Source organism: Trachurus japonicus, chromosome 3 (assembly GCF_045865225.1).
Source record: "Trachurus japonicus isolate A0001 chromosome 3, Traja_1.0".
In the NCBI taxonomy this organism is placed as follows: domain Eukaryota; kingdom Metazoa; phylum Chordata; class Actinopteri; order Carangiformes; family Carangidae; genus Trachurus; species Trachurus japonicus.
In genome coordinates, this window is record NC_140909.1 from 15912682 (window position 1) to 15938094 (window position 25413).

General features: G+C 40.2%; 1 protein-coding gene across 6 annotated transcripts in view; it reads right to left on the minus strand.

Moving 5' to 3' along the window:
- The window catches only part of esrrga (estrogen-related receptor gamma a), a 137473-nt gene extending 112378 nt beyond the window's left edge, over window positions 1–25095 (minus strand). For 2 of the 6 annotated variants that reach the window (XM_085764111.1, XM_085764109.1), the window contains exons 1-2: window positions 24729–25095; window positions 21860–21912 (exon numbers count right to left, since the gene is read on the minus strand). The gene's annotated coding sequence lies outside the window, so the exon portion shown is untranslated. Of the gene's footprint in view, window positions 1–21859; window positions 21913–22040; window positions 22163–24726 lie in introns of those variants that run through there. The other 4 variants (XM_085764113.1, XM_085764114.1, XM_085764110.1 and 1 more) reach the window with 4 other exon arrangements.
- Between the last annotated feature and the right edge of the window lie 318 nt (window positions 25096–25413).

Sequence of the window (25413 nt, forward strand, 5' to 3'; positions counted from 1 at the left end):
TTCAACAAAGTATACACACATGAACAGACAGGTGGATGGTAGTTGTCTCTCTGTCAGAACTTTTTCTTTCAGAAAATAAAGCTGTTTTAGACATATTGATGGTATCAGGGGCCAAGTCTTATGCATTCACATCGATGCAGTAAATCTGGATTCCTGAGGACAACTCTCAGCAGAGACAGAAAATGAAAGACAGAAATGCAATGGCAGGAAGTGTAGGAATGGGAATAGCATGTCAGAATGAGAAAGAGAGAAAGGGAGAGAGGGAGAGAGAGCGAGAGAGAGAGAGAGAGAGAGAACAAGATGAATGTTACAGAAGGAGAGAAGGAGCACTTAACCCCTGGTTAGTGGGGTCAGGTCCCTGTGGTAGTGGGGGAAGAGGTCCTTGCACATAAACACATAGAGAAACACACACACACACAGAAATACAGACACACACTGCAGAGGCACATGCATATACACAAAATCATTTTCACACACACTGTGCATCTAGATGTGGACACTTCTGTGGTTTCAATTCTTGAGGGGGGGACATCTGAGGATCTCTCACCCTAAAAACCTCTCAGTGTCCCTCTCACTGACTCGCACTCCCTCTCTCTCACACATGTACTCATGGGACTTGGCTTTTCAAAAACTCCTGGAAAAAAAACAACCGATTTTATAACACCTACATCTACAAAACTGCTGGATTTTGACCAACATTTTCATCGCTGTGGGTAAAAATGTGTGTGTACAGTTCTGGGACAAGTGAGTGTGTGAAGAGGAGAGACAGAAGACAGAAGAAGGAAAGACAGAAGAAACACTGTACTGTATATAGAGACAGAGAAAAAAAAGAGAGAGAAAATGAACCAGACAGAAAGAAAAAGAAAAACAGACAGATACACACAGAGCAGAAAGACGGAGCAACTCTGAGAGAGAGAGAGAGAGAGAGAGAGAGAGAGAGAGAAGGAGAGAGAAAGAGAGAGAGAGCATCAATTATTTAGTGAAGGTAACGTGAAGCTTCCTTGGATCAGGCAAACTGCTGGCTCTTCCCCAGAGAAAAGAGAGAATGAATTAGGGTGAATTTATTAGAGAGTCTGTGTGTGTGTGTGTGTGTGTGTGTGTGTGTGTGTGTGTGTGTGTGTGTGTGTGTGTGTGTGTCTCAATACAGTCCAAGCACCCACCTTTCTGCTGTTGGGTGTATAGCCAAAACACACAAGCCACACACATACGCGCACACACACACACCCCCACCTACACCTACACACACATACAAACACACACACAGATCCTGAGAATCCCAAGACTGTTTCCAGGTTCATTAATAAAACAGCAGCTCTTTATATGTGCTCTTCCCCTCGCTGTCTTGCCTTTCATCCTCTGTTTGTTCACACACACACAGTGGGATTTTACTGTGTGTGTGTGTGTGTGTGTGTGTGTGTGTGTGTGTGTGTGTGTGTGTGTGTGTGTGTGTAAACTCCGACTGGGATTAGGGGATGGCCCGACTGTTTGTTCATCAGTCAGACAATAGTCAACCCCACTGTGGTACATATAAAAATCTGATCTGTCTTTCATCATGGGTAAAGGAGAACACCACTCAATTCAAGCGTCTCTGGGCAGGTAAATTCTTCCTGTTGATTCACAACGATAATTCACTGTTTTAAGGACCATTATGATATAAAAAGTAATTACTGAAAATGTACTGTATAGGTTTGTGTCAAAACATAAAAGGCTTATTGCACCTGTTACAAAATGAACAGTTAATTTTGTGAACACCTTTGGGACTCCATCATTGTTTATCAAGTAGCCTAATATCTGAGTGAACAATTAACACACAAGTTCTAAAGTGTGAACTTCTCTCACTCTAAAAACTCCAATATGCTGTTTTGTTTTTGTTTTTGTTGAAAAGTTTCTTTCCTCATTAAATTTTATTTCAGGTTTACTTAAATTTACCACAAATCCTTCCCTTCGCCATGGAAAGGCTTCATTCAGTCAAACGTATGGTTTCCACTTACAAAATAGATAGAGAGGATAGATACATTTACAGAATTCATAAATAATAGGATTCTAATAGTGCTGTACTTCTCTAGTTCACATTTTACCCACTATAAATAGCCCAACATCATAAAATTGCAGCTTTGCTATGAGACATCCTTTCAGTTATTGTTGGTGAGTATCTCATGTGCCTGGTTTGAGTCTGATGATCACACAAAGACATTTTGAAGGAGAAAAATAAGGAGGAGGAGGCGAAGAGGAAGAGGAAAAGCAGGAGGAGTAGGATGAATTGTTATTTTACATGTGTTCCCTAATAGTGGGTAAAGATGGCTCTGCTGAGAAAGTAAAAAAGAAAATTAAAAACTTTCAAAACATTTCGTTTGTTGCTTGATGACTTGAATGACTTCATTTGACAGATGTGGTTCATTCCCTCTGGCAGCTTTCTATTGGTAACAAAGTGTATGCCCTCCACTGAGAATATGATAAATGTTATTTTTTTTAACTGTCCTGTTAATCCAACGTCTTCCTAGTGTCTGCTTGATTTCTCATTTCCCTCATTGCTTATCTGCATTTATTCCCTCTTTCTTAATCTCTGTCTCACCTGTTAGGTCTCCTTCTTTCTCTCTCTCATCATCATTTCTACCATCTTTACGAACCAAACGTCTTTCTTTTCTCTAACTGTCTGTTTATTCCCTCTGTCTTTGGTGTGTGTGTGTGTATATAACTGCATGTGGAGCAACAGCTGAACCGAATATAAAACTATGAGATGTATGTAAGCCTCATGTAGTATTGTGTATGTTTGTGTGTCGGTGTGTGCACTCTTGTGTGAGTGTGAATTAGTGATTGTCTTAAGTCTGTGAATACATATGGCTGACTCAGTGATTCTGTCTCCAACACAGCAGCTGCATCTTATCTGCACCGGTGTGACGTGTGTGTGTGTGTGTGTGTGTGTGTGTGTACGTACTGTATGTGTGTGTGTACTGTATGTGTGTGTGCGCACGCGCTTGGTATCTGGAATAGGAATCTTAACAGTTTTCCACATTAGAGAAGGGGAAACGTCAGAATGCTATTGTAAGAGATCCACTTCCTGTCCGATAAGCAAAAATCTCCCTCTCTTCCTCTCACACACTCGCTCACACATGCACACTCACACACACACACAGAAATCCTGACAAGCAAAATTTGCTTTCCATTTCTTTCCCTCTCTCTCTTTCTATCTTTTCGTCTTCGCTCTTCATCAGTCTCTGTTTCTCGCTCTTTCTCTAATAAGCGGAGGTTTGCTGTTGAGGGCAGACAGGGCAGTGCAGATGAAAGAGGGGAGAAGACAAGCGCTCAGAGAGAAAGACAGCAAGACAGAGAACAGTGTGTGCATGAGTGATAGTGAAAGAGCAAGATGGCAAAACAGAGAGGTAAGATCTTTTTTGTCCCCTGAATGTGAGTAAATATGGCAGGTACATAGAAATCAAACTCAGTGATGCTTCCTTAAATCTTTTGGGTCAAGAACTGAAATGAAGACGCAGGCGTGACTATTATTGATCTCTTCAAAAGCTTTAAAGCAACTCTGAGGATAGTTGAGTGCTTAATTACCAATTCCACTGCCTCTGCTGCACAGGCCAGCAGTAATACAGGAGCAGGTCACCAGTGGCACCAAACTAATTAAATTACACAACAGTGAGGGAATGAGAAATATCACAATTGAGTTGAGAAACAAATGTAAATTTTAAAGATGTGAAATTTCTATTTTAGTTTCAAACAACAAAACTGTAACTGCAAATGATTCCTGTCTTCCTCTTCTATTCTTTATTCACCTCCTTTCTGCCGTCTTTCCTCTCATATAATTTAAATTATTTTTTTCCTCTGCTCTTTTCTATCCTCAATGTTCTTTCGTCCCTCTCTTTCTCCTCACCACTAACCTGTCTGTTCTGTCTTTTCCGCAGTCGCACCATTCATCTTACTTTTCTTCACCCTTTCTATCTTTCTTTCATGCCTTCCTCACCCTCTTCTCTGAAAATTCAATCTCTGTTTTTATCTTAGCCTCTTCCACCTGACCTCCGTTGACCCTTAGTGTTAATCATCATGGTAAGTGTGTGAACTAGGGTTTCCCTGTGGGACTACTGGTGGGTGTCTATAGTCACAAATTGCCTCAACATGACACCCACTCCAGCCTTCTTCTGTGTCTCTGGAGTAAAGACCTCGGGTTTAATGGTGTTAAACTGGCAAAATCGGCTGCTAAAATCCCAGTATGTGTTCACCAAGGGAAGTAAAAATGTGCTCTTAGGTTCCTGCCACACTGGCCTAAGTGATATTAATGTGGCTGAACATATCAATCTACTACTGACTACTGCTGGACATTTGTTTGCAAACCAGAGGACAAATAATTGTCACTGGCCACTCAGCAGACTATTTATTTAACATTTAAGAACTAAGTACCACAATAGTTAAATTCAGTGCTATTGAGTTGTAGTAATGTGAGTCTTTGAATCTACCAATACTGAGTCAATTCAAAACATAGACTAAATACGCTTCTGTCACATTTACATAACAGCCATATACTGAATCTGATATGAGTTCACACACTTAGTCCACATAATAGCGTAGCTTTTTCTCTCTAAATTATCTTCTGTTGAGTACAGACTCTGGTTTGCAGGGAGAACCAAACAAGAGCCATGTTGTCAACAAGTAACTCTTTAAGTTTGTGTAGCAGCATCTGACAGAAGCTGTTGTTGGTAATGTTTGGACACTACACTAGTAATGAGAGGTGATTAGCATTGACTACAAATGAAAAACTGCACCCACAACTTGGACTTTAGTAAGTCCAACTATTTTACAAACTTTTGTGTCTAAAAATGTTTACACACTCGACTCTTTACTCACTAATGTATCAGCAGACAGAGCAGTGCAACACTGTTAATGCCCTTGTCTATCACATCTGTGTCTGTATTGTGAATCTTACCAACAACCTACTGTTCACCAATAAACAGTTAACAAAGAGCATCAACACTTCTGTAACATTATAATTATTTTCTTTGGACAAGATGCTCTGCAGTCATTTTGTGCATGTGTGTGCGTGCGTGTGTGTGTCTGGTGTCTGTGTGTGTGTAGGGGTGGGGGGCTACATATATTTGCCTGTGGGTCACAGTAGGCCCATCTGTTGTAAACTAAACTGAATCAAACACACAGCTAGAAAAGCTCTCCCTCATACCTGACCTCATCATACCCCTTCTCCCTTTCTCATACACACACATACACACACCAAATATATACTGTAGGCCTGTACACAGGCTGCATGTGTGTGCTCAGTAGGTATCCTATTAGCTTGTGATGTCAGCCTGTAGGCACTTTTTTTTGGTAATGTACTTTTACACATGCCTACTCTTACTAAGTGCAAATGGGCTTAACAATATAACATATTTGTGCATCTGTTTACAATATCTTACAATATAAAATGGGTGTGGAATGACAAGCGGTGTGGTGAGAAGAATGTGGTGAAGTGAAGTGAGACAGAACCTTTGACAAAGGTGCAAAGTGTGAAACATGACCTTGCTTCTACACACTGCTCATTGACAGGTGACATTCAAAGGTTATGTCTACATCAAAACATGTCAGTGCATTTATCAACGACATGATGCACACAGCTCTAATAAACATACTAAATATCCAACATGCAGCATGCTTAATAGTGACTCTGTGCAGCACAGAAGCAAAGACAAAGAAATTCCAAGAGATCAACAGACCTAGTCTGCACAGACTAAAAAAAGCCACCGACCAGACTCAAGCAAGAGCACAGACAGGCTCTGTCCATGGTGCTGAGCATCTGTGTGGACAGCATGCGAACAAACTTCAGCAGCTCTGACTATAACACAGAAATAGCTACATAAGTGCAAACAAGGCACATTACATCTGAGTAATATCAACAGTCTGCACTGTGCTCAAACAGAGTTTGAATAAATTAAACAAAGTGCTTTAAATCAAAAAGGCCACGCTGAAACAATTAATGATGCCAAGAATTGTTTGATTGATCACCCACTTGCATTTGAAGACAACCACTGTGCTTAAAGTGCAAAGTCCTTAACAACAATGTAATATTTGCTCTCATTGGGATTCAGGTTCCATTACAGACTGTGTAGTCAAGTGGCCAAGTTCTTCTTCCTGTTCAGAAGTTCAGCTGCAGCCTCGGAGCAGTGAGGTCTTTGTTTGGATTCTGTTTTCAGTCATGTATTCAGAATCAGAGGTTGTGCTGATTCTGAATAGATGTAGCAAAAAGTGAACATTTTAGATGGCACATTTCTAACAGTTTCAAAAATAACACTTTTTACAGGTTTTTTTTGTTGTTGTTTTTTTTTTACATTTTTATCACCTGGATGGACTGTAGCTTTTGCAAGAAATAAAATTGTGTCTATGAGAAAGCTCCTTTAAACATTACAGTAGACCATGGCCATTGTGACCAATGTGGCCAAAGCAATAATAACTACATAAATACAGAAGATCAGTGACATGCACTTGAGACATTAAGCTATGGCTAATAGATACGTATGTTGGCTATATTGTGTAGACAATAAGCTCTACACATTCTGGCCATTAAAAAATCGATTTGCTTCACTGCATATGTTCCATTCTCACTCACGGCGCTGAGCATATATTTTCCTCTCTACAGTGGCAAATGTAAACCTTTCCTACTTTCTGCAAAGTTCAAACAAACATTTTAAAGCAGAGTGAGAGGGATTTAGAGTCGAAAAAGAGATGAGATGAGGTGTGTGTGCTGTTTTCTGTCTGTGTTTGTGTTCTATTTCCTGAGATGGGAAAAAAGTTATGAATATGCATAAAGCAAAGCGCTACACGCAGGTGACATGCTTGACTTGTGTTACTGCTGCGAACAACTGCACCAGACAAATGTTTTCTCCATCTTTACTTCTCTTATGAAAACAGGAGTGAGGGAGAAGACTAGAATCTCATGGGAACACTTTTCTTTTGCACTCTGTGGTTAAAAAACTAACACACTAATGATGCAGGCACACATGCAAGGAGGCACAAAGCCATTGGAGCTCATACATAAGAAGACACAGAAATATACCCCCAGCCACACACACACACACACACACACACACACACACACACACACACAAAACACAATCAACCTCACAAAACGGTATGCTAACAATTTTATTTTTCAAAGAGGATTTCAGGGTAATGTTCAGCATGTCTGCCTTGCATTCGAACTCATTTAAAGTTTGTTGTTAGCTAGCTGAGGAACTAGATATGCACAGTACAATGGTCTGGCATTAAAGTAATCCATTTTAAAATTGAATTTCAATATGTCAGCCTTATCATCTTGGACAGTTCCATCTAGATTTTGAAACATGAACAAGTTCTTCCTCAAGTTATAAGTTAGGAAACTGACAGTAACTCGAATCTTTCCTGGCACAATATTTTGGAGACAACTAAGCTAACACATTGTATTGACTGGTATTAACCATTTTGACCACACAAGAAAAAATATGATAGCTATAGGAACATTAGCCACTAAAAGCATCTTCTGAAAAAGAAGATGTTGAGACATTTGACATAAACAACCTTTCACCAGCTCTTCAGACAAGAAAAGGTGCAGTGAGATCTGACTTTGATTTCTGTAGAAAGGGAGATAGGAAGGAAATAGAAGGCGAGATATGGAGGAGACAGGGTGTCTCTCTGGGGAAAAACAAGAATCAATTTTTACAATAAAAAAGATCCTTGGAAAACAACAGAGAGAAAAACGTACACATCCAAAGGTTATGTCCCATCTCCCCAGCATATGCTCCATACTGAAAAATTTGATTCCTGATAGAGAAACACAGTTGGTACCAAAGAATCATGCCAATAAAGACATTGACAAGTAATAAAAGCAAGGAGGTATTCAGTTTTTGAGATACATCATTGAGGGGGGAGTCATGGGCTGGTGGGTGCTTGGTGTGGTTGAGGAGGTCGAACTGAGTGTCCATGGATGGAGAGAGCAAATTGCATGTGAAAAAAAAACTGTGACATGAGAAGGTCTTATTGTTTGGAGAGGATGTATATACAGTATATATTTAGAAACATAAAATTACCATATAGCAAATACTAAAATCAGCCTCTGCTTATCCCCATATAGTTAGGGTATAACATAACAACACCTAATTATTATTAATCCGTTCCTTTAATTAGGTCCTTAGGCATTTTGCCATTGACTCGTTCCAGGATGAGCAACTTGAAAATTGATGCAGAGTTGGGCTATTAGATAATTATTGTCCTGTCTTTAATGGATAATACATTGATTTTAGGTGAGAAGGAGAAAGAGAAGAAGTAGAAGGAGAAGAAGAAGAAGAAAAAGATGAAGAAGAAGGAGGACTCGCAATGAGAAAACAGTCTTGTGAGTGGCGGCTGAAGCGTGGAAAAGGAAAACAGAACAGGAGGTGGTACTGAGGGGATTTAGGGAGAAGTATATAGAGGAAGGGGTGAGGGAAGACGAGGGAGGTGAGCGGGGTCAGACAACGGGAGGAAGCTAATGTCTTTATTTCCTGGTGAGGTGGGACCTTGCATTTACCCCTGAGGTCAGTGGTCACAGACAGGGTCACATGGGGTGCTGAGGTGGGGGGTAGTGGGGGGTATCTCAATGCAGAGGAAGAGAAAGAATATCTTTATAACAAAAAGAAGTGGGGGGAACATGAACAAGAGACAGAGTAATAGGAGGCAGAGGAAGAGAAAGAAGACGGAGACCTAGTTTCAGTCAGGAGGGGAATGTGCAAAGGTGGAAAGGTTGAGAGAGGTTGAGGAGGTGAGACGACTCGGGGGAGAGAGGAGGTCACACACAAACACACACATACTGTACACATGAAACAATTGTAACTCTATCTATCTATACTACGACTGCAGTGCCAGTTGGGGTCTTGTCCGATGCTTTGCTTGAATATTGTAAATATGTATCTACAATCATCGGCACAAAGTATGTCTGTGTCTGTGTCTCTATATATGCGAGTACAAGTGCCACTGTTTACGTGTGATTGTGTATTTCCATCTCTCTAGAGGCCCCGCCAACACAACTGACAGATAAATACAAGCTGATTCAATGTATAACTCTTTCTCCAGAGTATTGTTAGCATTTATCCTCTTGAACTGTTTGACTTACTGCCTTTTATTGATGTAAATTGCATTTGTCAAATACAATACGATAAATATCCGGTCTCCACCAGTCTCTGCGGCTTACTGGCTTTTATTCCAACATGTAACTGCATTACCAGCAATCACATGAATTAACTTTGACAAACGTGGTGGGATAAAAAACACAGATTGGATGTCTGTCTTTATTGTTTCTCGAGGGTATTGTTGTTGCATTTAGTCCTATTTAGCCACTCAGTGTGGTACTTTCTGTTAACACTTTCAGACTATTTAACAATGTGTAAATGGTACCAGTCAAAGATTATATTGGCTGATAATTTGAGATTTTTGTGGCATCAAACACTGACAGTAACATCAGTGTTTGATGCCTATTTGTGGAAGTGGTGGTAGCGGCAGCGTATGTGTGTGTGTGTGTGTGTGTATGAACACGAGAGAGTGGGTGAATTCCCCAGGATCCTCTTCTCCCATCAGTTTTGATGCTGACAGTGGTCTCTTCCAGCTAATTAATGACAGCTTTGAAACTAGGACTCTCCAACATAGATCTACCATGTGTGCACGTGCACACACACACACCGAATGTACCAAATGTGCGCATGCACATCCACACATTGAGGAATGAGAACTTCCACATTTGCACTATAAATAGCACACTAAGGCATTTCCCGATTCAACATGTGTTATTTGTTGTACAGTTATAAATCATAATATAAATTCAAGTTTGAGTTACAATTTTTAACTCTGACTTTACAAGGAGAAGAAGACAAGGAGTCCTTTTAAATGTTATTGGGCATCAAAACTGCTACATCAAAACTGCCACAGAACTGTCAAAAATATCTATGTTCATTTTTTTAAAATTGTTATCACATACGTATCACCAGTATTTTTTCTATAACATCTTCAGTACAGTACAATACTTCTGCAACTGCGACCGCTGCTGCCTGAAGAGAGTGAACACCTCTAAAGCATCTCATGTCTGCATGTCTACCTGTGTGTGTGATAGGGTGGCCCTGTGTATAAAAGTTCCCTCATGTGACTTGTGAGTTTCTGTTTGAGTTCACAAGTATAGTTTTTTTTTTGCACGTGTGTACAGTATTTATTTAATGTGAATATGCGCAGAAACAATGGTGTATTTCGGTCAGTGATACTGTATGATTCATGAAAATGGCACGCTGACTGGAGTCACACTGAGAGAGAGCAGCCTGTTCTCCAAGAATACCTCATCTGACTAATATCATGGCAGGACGACACACACACAAACACACCCAGGTGCATTTATATTTCAGTTACTGCAAGATTTGCTTATAAAACATATTGAACAGTAATAAAGTGTATTATATGTTCATTATTTTCTTTACCATTTCAACTTATATTTCTTTCTCTTCCCAGGACTTCTGTTTGCCATAGTCACATACATGTCAGTGACAGAATGTGACCTCCTACTATAAATAACACACACAGCCTCAGTTCACTTTTAGACCCTCTATTGCTGTCCAGTTCTAGTTATTCCTGTCTTACCTCTGGATGACTGATGCAGCAGGTTATAAATATCCCTTTAGCTTTCTAAGGTCAGGAAAAAACCTACAATGGCACCTTGTCAATAAACACAACCTCCTCGTTAATTTGTGGAACAGCAGGCTGAAGGTGGCCTGCACCAGTACTCATGGTCATTCAAAGCAGCGGGCAATATAGCTGAGGGATAAAGCTGAGAACATTTTCAAATTTCATTGTTGACTATGTACAATGCATAGACTTCAATTCTGGCTTTGATGAAAAACTCTGAAAAACTCTCAAAGTTCAGAGAGAGAACCATTTTACTGACAAGATCTTTTTGGTATTTAGTGTGAGTATTGATCATTAAAGCAGAAGTAAGCGATCCAGTCGTTTTGGCTAATGCTGCGTTCCAGGCAAACTTTTGAAACCGTAAATTACAGCTTCAAGTCACGACTTACGACTTTGTAGCGTTCCAGGCAACCCACTCGTGTTTTTCCGACCTGTTTTACCTGTGAAAGTCACTATAACGGCCACTCGTAACTTCTGACCCGTGAACTCGTACCAGATCGAACTGGTACGACTTCACAGGTTGGAAAACCACGAGTTACGGGTTGCCTTGAACGCACCATAACGTCTTGTCAGCCGATGGAGTTAGCAGTCCCCACCCTCGTCATGGATCTATTGGTCCTCGTCCCTACGTCGCCACATTCAGGGGCATCCCTTGGCTGCACACACAGCCCTTCATGCCGTTCTCTCTCCTCATTGGATAAAACTCGTAGGATACAAGAAAAGTTTTCTCCTCGGCTCAGAGCAGAGCAGAGTGACTGAGAGACCCGTGTTTCGGTCCAAACACTCTATGTAAGTGATTGCTGTCGGAACTATTTAAGACTTATATTAACACAAAAATATCGCTTACATCTGCTTTAAGAGAACGACAGTGTAAAACATTGATTGACAGGGCTGTTGGCCTATCACCAAGCACGTATGCAACATAGGTGGTGCCATCACAGATACTTTTGTTACATTTTTCTAGTTTTTGGTTCCTACACAGTTTTAGAGGGATTGTACTGTATACTGTAAGTAGGTGACTCAGCAGATTATCATGGTGGTTTTAACAAACCGATGAAACATATTTTGGTCCAATTGTTGAGTTTTTCTTCGCGGTATCATCTGTACCAAAGGGTGACTCAGCAGGTTATAAATATGGCTGGTTTGAGTTTTCCTTTAGATCTGTATTCTGTATTTCTGTCTTGTTCTGGAGTTATTCTTGTTCCTGGTCTCAGTATTGGACATCTGTATGACAGAATGTGATTCAGTCAGCTATAAATATGAATGGCCTTTCTGCTCGGCCAGTCGCACGGATTAGCAACTCTTCCTGCTTTTCCACTGGGCTCAAAACACACTGCAGCACGCGCTCACTCTCACACACACACATGCTGCAAATAGCCCTCATACACTCATTTCATGGCCTGTCTTTAGCATACCAAAAACACAGCAATTAACCTTCTTTATTCTCTCTCCGTATCTTTGTTTCTGTCCCTCTCTCTCTCTGTATAAACTATTCTTTTCCGCACTGAGGTGGCACTTTGATCGGACTATCAAACACAAGGTATTTTTGTCTATTGACAGTGAAGTCCACTACATCCTTAGAGAGAGGGGGGGTGACTCTGTATGACCTCCTGTACCTGTAAGTTTGGGTTTATTTGAGTTGAGCACATGAAGGCATGTACAGCTGTAAATGTCTTTCAACAGAACAATCTTAAATCTAGGTCGGCTTTTAAGCTTTTTCCAGAGCTGTCAACCAAATCTTAAATGTGGAACTTCAATCCTGTAATAACAGGTGGTTATGTATGGGGTGGAGACTTTAACCCTGGACTTTGTTCAAAGATTCACTTTGCAGTTTGGTGTGTGTGTGTGTGAATAGCTTCCTTGAAACTTTCCTGGCTGCTCAATGACTTAAGACTTGGCTGAAGTGTGGCTGAACATGCAGTGTGTTTACATGCACTTCAGAAACTAGGTTACTGTAAATCCATGTAAAAAATGCAGCTGATCAGCTGTGTGTCAGGTTGGGAGCCAACTGACGGCACAGTGAGAGTGACAAGCAGGCACGAGAAAAGCGCTCCTCCTCACAGTGCTACTGCTTTTAGTGGGACACAAGGCAGACTTATTTTAAGAGAAATCAGATCTCCCTTTTCTCCTACTCTGATAATGGAATCAACCTTTCTCATAGACATGACAAGACAATAAGCTTTTTTCAGAGAGTATTATGATTTACTGCTTGAACTGGTTACTTACCTACTGAATATAGAAATCTCCCATTGACCAACAGGTTGTCTAAGGGAAATGTGTCACTGATTATTACAGTAGGTTGGTAACATGTTGGACTTTCTAATTTCCTGTGACTTTTAGGTGTGGAGCACTTTGAAACATATCTGCTGCCTGATGATACAGAATACAAAGAAGGTAGGGCTGGCTGTCAGTTAGTCATTTATATGCACTAATTGCTTGCAAACCATTGAATAAATACCTAAGGGCTTTTCTGTGTCTTTACAAAACGGGTGCATTGGTACTAGTGAAGTAAAAAAAAACAGGTTTGTTTGTGCTTTGTGTTCTTTGTGTTCTAATGGTAAAGCTTTAAAAGAACTTAAAAAAACAACTAAAAAACTAAATGCAGTTAAAGCTCTTTGCTTGAGTCTGTATGTTACCTGTTATCCATATGTCACAACAGAATTAAGCAAAACATTGCCTAAAAAATAACCTTATTTTCTACTATTTTTTTTTCCAGTGTTCTTGGACCAGAGACAGGCAATATTTTCATTGAGTGAGTCAATCTGAAAGAATTGAATAAGGTCTGTGTCCTCATGAGAAGTTGAGTTATCTTTGTTTTTTAAATTTTCAAATCCATTGCCATCCTTACACTTAGTAATCATAAGAGGAGGTAATCATCTGTCTACACAGACCCTTCACTCTTACCACCTATGGAAACAGCTGTTTGTGTTGTGGCAAAGTTCATGGAAAAAGGCCTGGTGCTCGTTAGTGTCATCATGCCGTCTCCTGTGAGTGTCACCATTAGACGCAGAGATGACTGAAAGGGCACCAGCTCGTGAAATCTCCGTCAGTACATCTGAGATGGCTACCGGATCTGCGATAATGTTCGAACATATTGTTAAAGGCTGATGGAAAGTATTATAGTGACAGAATATGCAGCAATATGCAGTTGCAAAACAAACAATGTTATCACTGAAATTATAGATAAAATGTGCTTGGTATGAAACACCTTTCTGAGTTTCCTGTGCAAAGTGTTTGATCACTGTCAACATTATCAAATATGCTTTAATGCTAGACTTCTAAAACAAGCATTGCAAACTGTCATTTAGGCCTCATGACCTCAGTACCTTCATGCCTTTCTACCCATACCTCCGACTGCAGATACGTACTGGACATTGGTAATTATATGTTAATACACATAATTGCTGGGTATGATCTGGTTTCAGTGAAAATACTAAGGTTGGTACATGATACTCATCTCAGGAGAAAAGTCACAAGCGACGATCAGTGCTTTGGATTACCACGCACACAGTAGCTCTCACACACACACACACACACACACACACACACACACACACACACACTTTGGTTTCTGTGACCAAGAGACATTTAAAAGGGAGTCTGATTAAATTAGGCCAGTCATGTCTTCTTATCACCGGATTGAAGGTATCAATATATTTGTATTCACTGGTGTTATTAATAGTGCCCAAGAGGCAACCAGACACTGTAGAGTGGGGTGACAAACAAATCCTGAGACTATTAATAGAAGAAGATGGAAAAAATTACAGTCAACGAGCAGAGAGAGAGATAATGAGTGAGGAAAATCCTGACACTAACACTTGGGGTCATGAACAAGACGTAGTGGAAAAGTGGGGTAAGAGCCAGTAATGAATATGTTTATATGTTGTTGTATAAAAATTAAGGTTGTGGCAAAAATTGTAGTGACGGCTCAAAAAAAAAGAAGGGAAAAAAAGGAGAACACAGAAAATGACACAAAGACACAATGAAAAAACTACTGTTCAGTATGTGTCAGATGTATTAGAAGTTATGTTATTTTTATCACAAATAATCACAAAGAAGGGATAGCAATGTAAATGATTTTGTATCTTCTACTCTGTGTGAATTGATTCATGCTTTAAGACACCTCCTAAAAAATACAATGATTACAGAGCTGTTATTCTGTGTAAGTTGGGAGTATGTTAAACTCACAGCCAAGTGTTTACTGTACTTTATCACGGTCTCATGGAGTCATAACCAAATTTACAAAAAAAAAACAATATAGATGAGGAAATGTTGTCAAGTTTAATGTTTGTTGAAGTTGATTTGAGATTTACCCTGATTGGTGAGGTGTTAAATTACAGAAGAACCTGTGACTATGAGTTTCAGTCAACTCAAACTATAGGGCACACAGCACACACATTCAAATAAAAACACTTACACCTACCTTTTTTTTTTTAACATTTCTATTTTCATCAAATATGTGGTGGTCAGGGAGAGTTCTGTCTGAGTTCTGTCTTACCAATATCAACTATGAAGCAGAAAACAAACACTCCCACCCCCCACCCCTCTCTCTCTCTCTCCCTCTCCATTGCGCTCTTGCTCTCTCTCATTCCATCCCATTACTTCTGGCCACCCTGAGACCTCTAACCTGTGCACTTTCTGCCTGCATTAGCTACATGTGGCTTACTAGGTCTAATGCTGAGGAGGCAAACATCAGCTCTGCTGGAAGTGCTCGGTCATGACTGGCCAACAAGCTCTATTCTTTGTCATGGTTCCTTTTAAATAATTAAGTGCTAATAATGAGTGTGTTTATATGCAAAACGGTTCTTAATTATCATTTATGAGAACTATGCATCCAGTAACAGCATCAACTGGGACATGATGGATGCACCTGACTCTTTCTCGCTGCTATAATGCCGACAGTTTGGCGATGGAGTGGAGAGTCCTAATCATCTTCACACCAACAAAAGTTGTAACCAGACACAAGGTAATGTTTCTGCTTCTGTTCAAACACTTAGAGCCATGTAAGACATCTTTGTGATGCATATAATCATTAATACTAAAACACATGTGTTGTGTCATGTAAACAGGGATGGTAGAAAAAAAATGAGGTGGTGAAGTCAGCAAACATCTCTGCTGATGTTTCTGCAGACATCTACATTATGCACTTTATCGGTTTAAATTATTATGTATACACAAATATAAACAAACATTGCACTTAATCACTTGCTTTGCATCAAACACAGTATGTGTGTGTGGCATGTGAGAAGAGTTGGCAAAAGCTATGTTATGCTCATTTTCTTGCTAAGAGTGCCCCCGACATTTGCTTTTGGTCATGGTCACGTAGGTCCTCCTGCACTAGCAGGATTTATATATTCCTATAGGAAAACAAGGTCAGTTTTGACTAACTCTGTAGCTTGTGCCAAGCACCATCTGGGGAAAAATAAAGTAAAATAAACTCCAGTGGAGGCCAATTACCATTACATGACTGGACGTGTCACTTGCGTGGCTGTGTAGATTGTGTATGACAAAGATATACACACAAATTTCCTACATAGTTTACTGCACAGTAGAAAAAAATTATTCACAGGGGAGTGAGAGATGAAGCAAGACATAGAATGAAAAAGTGAGAGAGAGACAATGACAATTTAGAGGAAATAGAAGAGAAGTGAAGCTTATAAAATATTTGGCTGCTGAAATTTAAAGAAGTTGAAATACTGAAATACAGATTGCTTTGATAGTTGAGTTGAGACCCTATGTAAGTCATTACATTAATTACTTAGTGCTGCAACTAACAAAATTTACTGAATATACCTCAGACTGACTGATTTATAACACAGCAGTGTTACCGGACGCAGTCATAGAACACAAATTGATGGGTCTTTTCTCTTGGCGAGCGTTCGAGTGGTAGTGATTTAGTTATGGTCGCTTTCACTCAAGTGCCTCTAAATAAGACAAAAACAGAGCCCCCCCCCCAAAAAGAAAAACTGGAAAAAGTCACATGGATCTGCTTTGGGACAGTATTAATAAATTGTTTTGAGAGTGCCCCCATCAGTGACTTTATAACTATGATAAAGATGATACTGTGCTATTCTTCTGGCCAAAAAGATCATTGTGAGGCAGAAGGAAGAATCTATTTGTGTTAATTCTATGAGTAACACCAGGCAATGTCCTATCTATCTTTAGTAATTCCATGAATACAGCGCTGAGGGGCAAAACATGCTGTCCTCCTGCTAATGAAGCTTTCAGCCCTGCACCACAACCACACAATGACAGCTGGCAGGGGAGGGGCAGGAACTACACGCCATGAAATAAGAGGGGGTAAAAATTGATTAGCAATTTTCATTTGCGCTAAGCTAAACAAAAGAAGGCTGCTGCCCTACTCTGCATATCATCATGGGGTGGGAAAGGAGGAGGGTGGGTGGTGTTGATGGTGTTGGGGTGGGATGGGAAGTGATCTTTCAGAGCTCAAGGCATCTATTGTTTAGTTAGAGAGGATGTGGGTGTGAGGGGCAAAGAGGGACTCGGGATGCAGAGACAAGAGGACCAGAGATGAGGAAGACAGTGACAAGAGGGAAGGCAGGAAGGAGGGATGGTGAGGACAGAGGAAAATGTAAAGGGAGAAAGTGAAGGAGTGGGAATGAGAGAAGAATGAGAGGGACAAGGAGGCCGGTGAAAGAGAAGGTAGTGGTGTAAAAAGAGACTAAAAGAGACCTGGACCACAGAGGAAGGCAAACACTGAGAGACAGAGTGATGAAAGACATTAAGGAAAGGATTAAAAGAATGGAGTTATTGATTAAAGAGAAGAAATGACAGGAGAAGAAGACAGAGGTCTCAGCGAGTGACAAGAAGACCAAAAGCAAAAAGATATGCTACTTCATTTGTTCATTTGGCAGGACATGCTGCATACTGTCCCAGATGCAATGTATGCATATAGTCACATCTGTGGTCCTGGGTTGGGGGCTATTGGGGAGATGAGGTAAAAAAAAAAAAAAACGTGGAGTGAAAAAAGTAATGGGGTGGGGGAAATCTGGAAGGGCAGAGGTAAAAAGCACTGGAGGGAAACAGGGACAGTTCATGACCAATTCTGAAAATTAAAGCTGGACCAGGACGGAGCCATACCGCTCTTTGAAAAACAAAAGCAAAGTGGCAGGGGAAAAAAACACCCCACCATCACTTTTAAGTTATTAAAGCCATTGAATACAGAGGCTCTGACAATAGAGGAATTTGCCAACACTGAGAAAAAAGAAAACTGCAGTACGTGTGCAGTACTGTGGCCAAGCCATGTTGTTGTATGGGCAGTTTTCTTGAAGGGTTTTTTGGCATGACCAGGATGCATGATGGCTTATTAACAGTGACACTAATGCACCTCTACGTGTGTGTGTGTGTGTGTGTGTGTGTGTGTGTGTGTGTGGGTGTGTGTCTCTGTGTGTGCACGCCACGTGTGCACGCATAAGTGCGTGCAAGTGTAAAGCAGGTTGCCATTCATTTTCAGTGGCTTAAACATGCACACATACACACACATGCAGTAATAAATGCAAAAACGGCGAGAAAAATAGCAGCTGGTAAGTGAGTGAGAGGAGGGGAAAAAAATCAACAACTTTTAACCAAAACACTGTACACAACTCTAAATTTAATTTTCTGCAAGATTAAGCACAATAATGACTAGCTTTATAAAAACCCATAACTAATGGCTTCCAATGAGCCAATCTATAGGCATTGATCTGCTCAGTATCTCATAGACTTGCAGTGCAAAGCCCATAAATGAAGGAGGGAAGGGGCAGCAGACGGAGAGAGATAAAAACAGGGCAGAGGAGAACTGTATGGAAAAAAAGAGGAAGAGAGAAAGCAGCATAAGAAAGAGAGAAGGAAAAGAGGAAGATGAGGGGAGGAAAACAGAGCAGAGGTGAGGAAAGAGTAGAAGAGTACAAGAGGTGACATTTTTTCTGTTCCTTAGAATAAAGACATTTGCATTTAGCGTAAAGAAACACATTTGTCATACAGTGTCTGAAAGCACCTCTCATTGTTGAAACCGGTCATTGCATCAGCCATTATTTGTAACGTTTTGAAAAGAGCAATCTTAATCAAATATGACGCACTACACAGCGACTGGCGGCCAGGTGAGTGGAGTTCGCAAGATTTGAATTTCTCTCTAAAAGCACGCTTTCTCATCCTTTGCACAATTCTGCCAGTACCTCCAAGGTAAAAAGTCAAAAACTGTGACCGATATCCACATTGGAATAATGGCCACACCCCACATTACTGAATGACAAGAAACTTTTCATGTTGCTTTCAGGTGTAGCTGATTGGAACAGCTATTCAGACACTTTTGCCTTCAAACATATGAAATACGATATTAATACGTTACAAATTACTTTAATCCTCAAAGGGAAATTAATTTCATTCATGGTCCGACAATACATTGTACAAATTAGTTGGTTGTAAGCACAACCCAGGTAATTCTCAATTTGACATCTTACAAAAAACTCAGTTGCAAATACTGAAAGGACACACAATGGACACACAATACTACATAAATCATTGCAATATGCCACTATTCTTTATAGACTATTATCTATACTGTGGTTGTGGATGGTTGTACTAATCCTATAATAACAGAGGTGTTTTTGTATGTAAAAAGCAGAAAGACCTAAGTAAGAACAAGAAACACAGCTTTGAGTTAAAACAATACGTCATAATAAAATATATTTTTCAAAGGTTATTAAGGCAATTAGCTATCTAGTGGTATTCTATGTTCCTAATCCTACACTTGACAGCTTTTTAGAGGCTCACTGACTAAGAACTAAAGGTGGTGGCATGTGAGGAGGAGGAGGATGGAGTGAAATGAAACAATCCTCTGCTGAAAAAGCACAGAAGCTTAAATCCGGAGAGGACTGCTTGCGTTAATCCCCATGGATTAAGCTTCTAAATACTCCTATTCAAGCCAATTAATTCATGCATATATCTGTCTCCGGCTCTTTTCATGTCATTTAAGATGATGGAGGACGACTTCCTGGGAAATCAGGAGGAGGGTGGATATGTATCTACATTAATGCACGCAGGGCTCTCTCTTCAGGACCGTGTGGCTACATACAGTACATCCCGGTGTGGCACATGCACGCACACACACACACCACAAGAGATATACATTAAGGTGTTAATGAGGTAATGATGGTGGGAGGACGAGGAATGTGAGGGGCCTCCAAAAGTTGACTGACATATTCTGACAGCTGAATACTAATCATGAGATCAACCTCTGGCTAAATCTACAGGATCTCACTGGGGCTCCTGGCTGGGAGAAGCATAAAAATGATTAGCAGTAAATACAGAAGGCTTAGGAAGAACAGGGACACCAGTGGACAGACTCAACCACTTAAAACAAAGGGTAGAGAGGAAGAAGACAATGAGGATGAGGAAGTGGACTGTGGGCAAATATAGTGACCTGAAATTATGTAAAAGAATGTGAGGAAAAAGAGAAAGTAACCCAGCATTTTGTCTTTCAAGTTTGATGCATTATCATTACTGTATTGTACATTAAGTGGAAGGGACGGAGACAATGATGGAGATACTGCAATGTTTTCTGCACTGTGTCTGTCCAATGTTACAGAAAGAAAGAAAGAAAGAAAGAAAGAAAGAAAGAAAGAAAGAAAGAAAGAAAGAAAGAAAGAAAGAAAGAAAGAAAGAGCAATATTTATTTATGTAGTATGGTTTGATGTTATTTTTCCCCCATTAGTTTATTTCCTGTTTGCAGTGATGTCACAAATGATATGCTGCCCCTCATGACATCATCAGGGCCTGAAGTGGACTGCAGTCTGTAGTGTTTGAGAAGCCTGAGGTCTCTGGTTACCAATCCTTCCGTGTGTGTGTGTGTGTGTGTGTGTGTGTGTGTGTGTATGCGGATGTGTGTGTATTGGTTGCTGGCAGGCAGCAACCGCTGCATAGAGTATTAATAGGAACTCACATCACCCAGAAAGGCTTCCAGTTAAATAGAAACTCACATCAGGCCTGAGTCTACGATCAGATTGCAACCTCCAGACAATATCTACGGCTTGAGGGTAATCATATACAGTAATCTGATTACCAAAAGAGTAAATAAAGTAACCTCAGACTTGAAATGTTAAAACTTGTAAGTCGCTACACAGACTGAGACTACATAACACTGATATGACAATCACGGACAGAACTGGTAAAGCATGCAGCTCAAACTGCACTGATGTAGACACAGCGACCAGGATCGAGCCACAAAGAGTTACACCACAAACCAAACACACAGAAACAGAACATTATTTAAGTTGTATCAGTGTCTTCTCACTGGCTGCATATATTACTGATAGTGTGAACCGCTGTGAGTTTGTTTACTAAACTTCACAAATCCACACAGCGGCTGCAGAATCAGCGTTTTGGAGCCTTGGAGTGAAGATCTGAAAAATCTGCACTATATTTTAATTGAGCCACCACCAGTCCCTGTTTGACCTCTCTAACCCCAACTCAGTGATTTCATGTTGGTCAACGTATAAGTGACTGGTGAACCATATGAATTTAACCAGTCTAGAAACTAACTGAAAGCATGTCAACCTCTATCTCTACCACAGAGGTTACACCTGCTGGTCCTGGTCAGTGGACAGTATCCCTTCTGCTCATGCTGAAACATTCATGTTCTACACTGGACCCATGTTTCTTAGGAGCAGTTGGCATTGCACATGACAAACTGCCCAGAGACCAAGTCCACATTTGAGGTCAGTGGCAGAAGAGTTACATGTCTAAGAGGAAACTGATGCAAACACAAACAGAACATGAAAACCCCACAAAGAACGGCTCCACAGAAAGAAAGACAGGTTCAAATGACTATGCCAACACCCAAACTCACGCTAAACAAAGATAATTTGTTAAATAATGCAAGATAGCAACCCCTGTTTTAAATCTTAAGATCCTATCACGCAAAGCACATCTAAGACTAAATTCATACCAACGGATATCTAAAAGACCTTTTGTTGAGACAAAAAATATATTTATATCAACTTTGAGAATACCAGGATTTCAAGGCACTGTAAAATCTCTGAAACATTAAAATTTAATGACTGGTCATTATTAATAAGCATTACTTTTCCCCACTACAACCTTTCAAACCAATTCACCAATTAGATTTTCTGTTTTCAGAGAACTGCAATTCATTTCTGTCTTTCTCATTCAACCAGTGAGTTGTTAACACAACTCCTCTTACCTGATATTCTTCTACTCAGGTAACTGCTGTAAGGTGAGCTCTGTCCTCAGATACTGTAATAAGGTAAAATAAAGAAAAATATTGGAGCTGGGAAACTCTTGTCAGATTTATACAGCAACAAGATTAAAAAAAGAAAAGAAACTGGGACACACATGGCAGAACACAGTACAGTAAGACTGACCAGCAGCATTTCACGAGTGTAGATCTGGACACTTTTTAAGAAGACTGACATTTACGTCGAATGACACATTCTCAATCTTTAAATTTTGCATCTCTCTTACTCCGAGTCCCAGTCTCTGCCTCTCCTTATCTGCCCATTCTCTCTTTCTATTTAACAGTCACTCTGACTTTCTGTCACTCTGATCTGACATCAGCCCCTCTGATTGGCCGACCCAGCTCGTGCACTAACCAGTGACACGCTTTAATTATTGAGCGGCTGACCTCAATTGGTTGGCTGAAGCTGCCTAAAAACACACTGTGCCACACACAAATGCACTGCATGCACACACAGACACAGACATTTGCACACCATACTCACATGCTCACAATCTCACTACATATTGCACACTTACATGCTCACCCTGGGGACAGTTTCTAAAGTCTAAATATATACTGTGGACAACATTGACTCTGATGCTAAGAGCACATTATGATAAGAAGCATGCCACAAAATCACATCTATTCCAACACAACATAGTCTGTAACAATACATACAAATCATTAATAAACTAATTTGAAGAGTTGTAATTCTCTAAACATAAAACTTTGTGGGATGATTTCAGGCCACTCACCCACTTCTTGTAGTCTACCTTAACTTAGACCAATGTAAAAAGTGATAAAGGCTTTGGGTTGCCACTCCATTCGCCTAAGTTCCCTTTTCATTTTGTTTCCTTGCATTGTCTCATAGTTTGTTTCACGTGTATCCTATAACGTAACCTGTGCTTCTTAATCCAAGAAACCCACCGTACTGTTGTCCCATCGTTTAAGAAATGTGGAACATGTATGAAGAATAAAAGAACTATTACCACTCAGTTTAGTGTTGTAAATACATGTCAGACACATTTCTGTGGAGTAATTAAAGAGTCCCTCATGATGTTTAAAGTATCTCAATATGTATATATGTGGAATATTTAATTTTGATGTTTTTGATTTTACTTGGAGCACTTGCTGTAATATTGGCCTGGTAAGTACGTAAAGAAAAAGAAGGTACTAAATTAATAATTTATGCTGACAGAGCAGCTCATAAGGGCTGTCAAATGTAATATTAATGGTTATTACAGTTCATTTGACAGTAACTGTACTGTATCTATAGTCTTGCAAGGGTTTCCCTAAAAGGCAAAAGCAGTTAAAATAATTTATATTATTTACGACAGAGTGATGTTGATTGGGGACATGAATCCTGTGATATGTCTTTAATAACTGATCCTGCAAGAAAGAGAAATGATATACATTCTTTGGTATGCTATCTATGCACTTACTATGCTATAATTTAATATCTAAATATATCATGGAGAGTATGATCTGTGTCACACTTGTCTCCCTACAAATGATCAAACACAGTAGGCGATACTGGACATGTGATAGCCACGTTGCTTCATAAGACATGATGCAACCAGGGCATTTTTAGATTAGGGTGTGATGGTATCCTACCTGAAGAATTCAATGCATTTCCACTGGTTGTGCTTCACAGTAAATGTGAGAGTAGGGCGTCTTTTACCTGCCTGCCAACCTCATAATGTCTGAACTGTTCGGCGACGTAATAAAATGAAATATGTCTTTAGTAATGACATTCATCTTGAGAATGCCTTTGGAAACATGAGTGACATGTTGACTCTCATTATATTTTGATGAGTGTAACCCAACTGGGCTCCATGGCATGCTGTGTGGCTTGTGGCCTATGATTAGTTACAAATAGTTCAATGGGTCACACCGCTTGGCTCTGATCCCGAGACCTCACAGGGTTTGAACATACATCCCCCAAACCACAAGCCCACTTCAAGTAGCTGAATTCAAATAAGTTTGGCGGGAAGCCAGTATTTTCCAAGGTATTTATTAATCTTTAAACCTGAAGGATACTGGCTGGGATAATGAAAAAAAAGTGAATAATCAGGCTTCTTAAGTTTATAAACTTATACTGCAGTTATCCTTCCTTTCATAATCAAAATACCACTAATACAACAATACTATGATAAAATGACTCTATTAGTTTTACTCTATGTTGTATTTAGCCTGAAATTACAGCACAGATTTTAACATTGACTCATCATGAACTTTCTCTGCAAAGTTACAGGTGGTTCTGGTGCAATTGAAAAACTGTATATTTAAAAATATTTATTTTGCCATTGCACATATCAGAAATAATTGCTCAAATCTTTAATGTTGCAGATTTCATGATGAAGGTAGACCAGATATACTGTATGTATGCTAGCACTAAACAAACTAATGCAAGCGTACACATATGGGTGCAGTCAAACAGAGCTCTCAACATGGAGCTTCATGCATGCATGCGTGTGTCTATGAAGTTTGGCACTGTGTTTCTTTGGTCCATACGGCGTTTTGTATTTGCCATAATCCCCTGTCAGCAACACTTAGGCAGGCAGACAATAGCGGAGAAGATCAGCAGCCAAACCCTCTTCACTGTGAACTTGGCAGGTCAGCGTGTGAGCAGCAGGTTACACACACACACATACACACACACACACACACGTAAACACACACACATGCATTCACGCAAACACAAAACACAAAACAAACCAACAACATTACTGTATATGTACAACCATGCAAAACACAAACCCACACAAGTACACTCACAGACACACACAGAAAGAAAACACACGTGTCCCGCTGAGATGCACGTTACTCACACCGTCTCCCGGCTCTCTTCAAAGAGTTGTGGTGCAGTTTTCAAGGACACGGCTGTCTGACATCTCCTCTCTTTCTCTCTCTCCTTTCACTCTGACATGCTCTCTCTGCCTCTCTCACACTCTCATTTGCTTCTCGGTTGCAGGACGCTGCCACAACAGATGCAAGTATGTCGCTGCTTTTCTCCTCTTCTCTTCATTCCTTCCTTATCCCGCTCTCCCTCTCTCTCTCTCTCCTCTCCTCTCCTCTCTCCTCTTGGTCTGCAGCTGAGAGGCAGAGCTCATTCTCTAAGCCATGAATCAGGGCTTCTCTCTTTTTTCAAGAGCTGGATAGTACGAGAACGAGGAAGTGAGAGAATGAGGAAGGGAGGGAGAAAGAGGAGAGGAAGGAGTGCTGGGCGAACTGACCAAACTAATGTGCCACTCCAGGACACTAGCGATCTGCGGACAGTCAGCCAGTGCCCTATACTGCAGCTTTACTGTAAAGCAGCAACGGCAGAAACTGTAGAAGCATCACATATTTTACACTGGCCAAAAAGAGACAGATGGACAGAAACCAAAAAAAAGTGTAGAAAACACAGGAGTAAAAAAGCATGCAGATTAGGGAAAAGAAACACAAGAGTGACTACAAGAATTTTGAAAATGTAATACTGAATTTAGACATGTGGGTTGTCAATCTGCACAAAGCAT